Consider the following 6,084-nt stretch of genomic DNA (forward strand, 5'->3'; position numbering starts at 1 on the left):
CGTCTCCCGGGAGCCCGGCGAGGCGCGAGCGACCGAGCCGGGGGGAGGGAGGGGAGCGAGCGCGCGGGGCCGCGTCCTCGCTCGCGTCCGGGCTCCCCGATTGGTTTCTGCCCCTCCCCCTTCTTCCTCCGCCTCTCCCACCCATTGGTTCTCTCTGCTACTCCATTGCTTCTCACCTTTTCCCTTTTACCCATTGGTGTGAATATTTTTCCTCAGCTTTCCCCTTTCTCCGTATTCTGCTCCTCCCCCGGCCCATCCTCCACGCTTTAGAAGCTGCATAGCGTGCACGGTCGTCTCCAAGCCTCCCCTGATTTCTCCTTTTCCTTCGTTCGGTTTCTGGCCGTAACTCAGAGCAAACCACAATACTGCGAAAGAACCTGATGTGTTAGCCGTTGCAGAACGCAGCACTGGCACCGAATGCCTCTCGGTAAATCTCTGAGCGTTAAAGAATGCAAAGGAGGAAAACACAGTATGCGCCCCAGCTTGTTCACGGGGACTTGTTCGTCTGTGTGCTCCTGGGTGTATGGCCAGTTTTCTGCCTGGGGAATCTCTTGCCAACTACAGACTTCGTCCGCCCAGGACCTGCTACCACACTCAGGGAACAAAACTCCAAGGAAGAGTAGTTCAGTTCTCTGTTGTCACATCCAGGGACACGGGGCCTGATTCAGTCCCTTTAGGAGAGCTGATCGGGACTCCAAGACTTGAACATCCTTGGGGTAGCCCCAAAGACTCCGGCTCACACTTCTGCTAGCCCGACTTTATTAGCCGCTTGGCTTTTGTTATTCTGCCATAAATAAATTTAATGTTTTACTTCTAGAAATTTCACAACTTTGGGGGGTACGGGGTGCTTTCCGTGTGTTTCCTACCTGTGCATTGACATTGATTGATACACGGACAGCTGTAGAAACCACTGGCTTTTCAACTTTGAAGGAACTGAGGGTCTTGTGACTTTCCCAAGGTCATCAGAATCTGACTTACACAGAGGTCTTAAAACAGTTGTCAGCACATGAAAGAATGAGTAAAAACACAAATCTCCATTCCTTGTTAAGTTTAAAAGAAAAAAGTAATTTGGGGTCACTTTCTCTTTGGAGAAAGATTATTTCCCATATTGAAAATAGTCTATTATCAGTAGAGTTAACATAAAAACTCTTGAAAATTCTAGTTATTCTTTATTTCTGACTGTTACATAAGGTACTGAAGTTAGCCAAGGTTGCTTTTTAGTGTTATAACTGTGCAGCTGCTGCCAACCAGCAGTATGTTTATGGTCTATTGGTAAAGAAAACAAAAACTGCCTGTTGGTAAAAATCTGTTAGAAAATATTTGTTGGTAAATCTGTCACAATATTCCAGCAGAAGTTCTGTTCATTTGTTCCCTTCCTTTGCCTATTCATTCTCCATGTTTCTCAAAGGTAAATTTAATAGACAAAAGCAAGAAGGACATTTCTGTTTTTTCGCTCTTACTCCCCAATTAAAAAAAAAAATAACTAAAATTCAATTCCAGCCTCTCTCTCTCTCTCCCTTGCATCTAAAGTGCTACCAGGCAAGTCAAATAAGAATAAGTTAAAGACTTAAAATAAGTTAAAATAAATATTTCATTCATCCAGTGACGAAATGTAGGCAAGGAAAAGGGCAATGAAGAAATCTTGCAATGAAAATTGAGAGGAAAGAATACGGAGAGATGAGAATTGAGAAAAGGAGTTCAAACTACTAAAATGTGCTACTAAACTTACAAAGGTTGGAAAGTTAATGTATTCAATTGTGTGTTTTCATCTTTGCACTAAAAGCTTAAAATACATAAAGCCAACACTTGAGTAAAATGTTAGTTACTATATAGATGTCCAAGCTAAATATATTTTTAAAAATATTTTCCAAATAATCAGAAAACTTGTAGTCATGGTCATAGACATGTACAGTATTAATATAAACCATTCAAATAAATCAGATCTAGTAAGGAAGCACTAACATAAAATGTAATTTTCAGTCCCAGGATATGAAACCCGAGGAAGAGATTTAAATCTTGTATTAATGAAGACACTAGAAAGTATATTTTTAAAATATCAGATGATTTTAAATAATAGTTTTCATAGCTGACATTTTTATTCCTACATTGTCCATCTGCACTTAAGGGGTCTGGAAATGACTTTGCTTCTAACTAATACTAATAGGCTAAAGCTATATACAAGTAACTTATCACTTTTGTCATTTATGTTACTTTTCTCAAAAATAAAATATACACCTTTCTGCACTAGTAGAAATCTGAAAATAGAATTTGGGGCTAAAACTTCTGTGATTAGCAGGGAAAAAAGAAAAAATGTCAATTTTCAAAGTTGATCAGGAGCCAATATCTTCAGAGAAAAAGCTTAAAATACTCAATTTCCCCAACCAAAAGGGTATATTTTAAGAAAATAAGGAATGTATTCTTTATACGCACATGTGTAAATATGGGGGAGAGGTAGAACAAATATTCCCAAGCCACCTCAGATCAACTACTCTTCTTATCTAGAATAAGAACTTTAAGCACTTGTTCTGCTGTGCTGGATAATTAAAATCTCTTGAAGCTTTGTTCATTTACTTTGAAAAAACTGGCAGAATAAAGATTTCAGTCAGGCACTTTAGGTTTTTAATTTAAATATTGTCTCCACAAATTTCTACTTCTTCAACATATCCTAATAAAATACTAATATTCATGCTCTTTTTGGATCAAAAGAGATAACAGTTATAAAAAGTGTTATAATTCCAGCCTCCTATGAGTGGTAACACTGCAATATTGAGAAACCTAAGCCTGATGTGCCAAAAGAATTTACCCTATAGAAGTAGCTACACCCCCTGCTGGAAATCTTTGATCATAACAACTCTGGCTTCCTGTAGCCTCAAAGGAGAAGGTATAAAAAAGTCAAATACATAAAGGAAGGACCTTTCCACTCATGACAAAAGTGATCAATGTTTTTACCTGTCTAATACAAGACAAGCTTTTTGAGAATAAATTATCTCGGAATATCTTCTTGATTTCAGACAAAATACACAAAAAGCTTAGAAAATAATGATGTAAATAACTAAATACACTTATAACATTTGTAAGATTATTATCCAATTTCTGACTTCATTTCTCAACTATTTCCACCTTATCCCCACTTGTGAGGTGTGACCTGGAAATCTCTCTTTCTCCGATCTCATACAGTTAGGAATAGTGGGACAGGATGGTGGGTTAAGATGAGGAGTCATTCTTGCAGGTAAACAAAAACATTGTATACCAATAACCACAGTAATCATTTGCTGAGATATTTGCTTAAAGGCTTTCCTCAAAGTTGTTTTATGGCTACCAATGATATTTTCAACATGAAGAAAAGGAGCTAATTATGTCTTGGTTGTTACCACAGAAAATATTCTGAAGAGAGTTAAGGTAATTGTGGGCATGGAACTGGAACAGGAGGAAAGTAATGCAGTGACCTTCCTGGCATTTTGTTCCACAGAGCCTTGTTCTGTTGATTTTCTAGATTTTGTACTTTCAAACTGAAATCCCAAAGATGGTATCAGAGTCTAACTTCAAAATGTCATGCTTATGCCACTGTGGCCCTAGGACATAACTAAAGTTGTGAAAGCAGCATTCTATTTTAAAATAATTAGTATTGTACAAAGATTGTTAGTAATGCAGACTCCTTTAAGGGAATAACAATTCATTCAGGTCCCACCAGCACAAATACTTTAATTAGACAAAAATCTTCAAGTTATTTCCTCTCACAAAAGGAGGTATTGTTGGGCCATCTGGACCCTCCATTGAGTCTTTATGAAAGATCGCAGCTTGAATTTAATCAACCCCAATAAGGTTAACCCTATAAAGCTAAAAAATAATTGTAAAGGAGTAAAACATTGAACTTGTTTAAGATTATCACTATCCTCTGTAAATCATTTCAATAGGAAACATGGACTTACATTGCTTAACTAATCACATGGTCATAATTTTAATTTTTATGAACTTCTATTATTTTCACTGTATTTAGACCAAACTTAGATTATGAGCTCCCTATAAGAAATCATAAATGAATATATGGCTCTATACAATAACTAGAAGGTCATTATTAGAAAGCTCAACAAATATTTGATAGCAATATGAAACACCATAGGTTTTATGGATTTCTGTGGATTTATTGCTAACAGAAGGACTTATGCTTTGAAGTACCAACTGAGATAATCACCTTGAAAAAAAAAGCCAAATCATTTAAAGAAATTGCTGAATTAGCTCATAAAAGTTGAGTTAGATGTCCTTCCCCAAGTACAACCTACATTCTCCACATAACATCTCTGTAGTAGGTAAATGTTTTATTAGCAACAAATAACTGAGTCTGAAACATCCGGGGACATTAGAAAAAACTTGTGCAGCATAAGAGGTTATGAAATCAACAGTAAGGTGGCTAATCCTTCTGCAAGTAAGCTTCTGTCAACTTTATTTATTATTTTAAACTATAATATACGGCAAATATTTGCTTTGCTAATCCACGCTTCTGGATTTCCTTCAGAACACAAAAAATACTGTACTTTCTCTAGATCAATAAATACATATTTCTAAATATTTTTATACATGTTAGATCATGTGATTTTTCTAAATGATACATCTTTTATACATCTATTAGATAAGAAGAAATAATAATAATAAGCATCTTCTTTCCCCACCTTAGCTTCATGCCCTTCCTCAACACAGGCCAGGACAGCGCTCAACCACATCATTTGTATCTAGTTCTACTTCCCATAGGAATAGTTATTAAATAATTGTTTTTCATTCTGTACCAAAACAATTATTTATATGAATAATTCTTAGATTTTATAAATATTACAAAACAATAGTTGTCACAAAATTTATAAAGAGCTACATGTATCCTATAAATCAAAATATAATAAAATTAAATTTAAATGGAGACAATTATTTAAAATGATATTTTAGCAGTATGCATTTATTGAACTAGGAAAATAGCCATAATATTTTATGTGGAGAAAAAAATAACAACACAAAGAAATAAAGGTAGTATTTAAAAAATTGTTTGGAAACAAGATGATAATATTACTGACCAACATGTTAACAGACTTAATCTATATGGTGGGATTATAGCTAATCTTGCTTGCTTTTCTATATTTTCTAATTTTATACAATTAACATATTTTTTATTATACAACAAAACTTTCGATTTTTTGTGAGGCTAAAAATTTAGAAAGACAGACAATTCATAAAGCAAGATAAGGTAATTTTTCTTACAGCAACAGAACTGACTACTACATATCTCTTTTTCTCTTTTGGCCTTTTTTTTTTTTTTTTCTTTCTTTGTTCACTCTTTACAGATTTACTCCTTCCTTTTAAAATATATTTTTTTAAATTTTCATCCTTTTTTTTTTCTTTCTTAATTATCTCTTGGACCTTTTATAGGCCACTTTGGGCATTGATTGGTTATCTGCTACAACTACCTAATGGAATGAAATAGACTAGGTAAATATGTTATTGCCTCTTGTCTTTGATGTTTTATTTTTAGGTCTTACAGAACAAAATCTATCAAACAAATTATATTTAATGACTTTTTCAGCTTGTAAAATTATCAGTCAATAGTATTGTCTATATTTTAAAATGGGGAATCTTTTCAAAACTGTTTTGGTATTATGACTTTGTTGAAAAGCTTTTGGATACAGACAACAGATAGTTTTTACTAATGCTAATAAAATAAAGCTGATCTTTTTACAGGTTCTGATCTTTCCCTCTTGGACCCCAAGGTTAAGGATAACATAAGTGACATATGGATGACTTCTCACTTGGCTTTACTGACACCTGGTTTACTTTCCATTCCACTGCCCCAGGTAATCGAGAACTGCTGTTCCAAGTCAGGGTATTTCTTTTGTAGATCTACTCCATTACTCTATACTCCTCAGCATACCCCAGTCAATGACTTACTACAGTATAAAGGAATTATTATGTATAAATTAGTAAGTCACAGAAGGCTACTGAACTGCAGAATCTGTGTAGCTGAATTTTTAATCTCACGTTCTGCTTACTGTTGTGATCTTCAGTCACTGAACCTCCCTGAGGTGAAGTTTTCTCATCCATAAA

Source organism: Octodon degus, unplaced genomic scaffold (assembly GCF_000260255.1).
Source record: "Octodon degus isolate 3935 unplaced genomic scaffold, OctDeg1.0 scaffold00086, whole genome shotgun sequence".
Lineage (NCBI taxonomy): Eukaryota > Metazoa > Chordata > Mammalia > Rodentia > Octodontidae > Octodon > Octodon degus.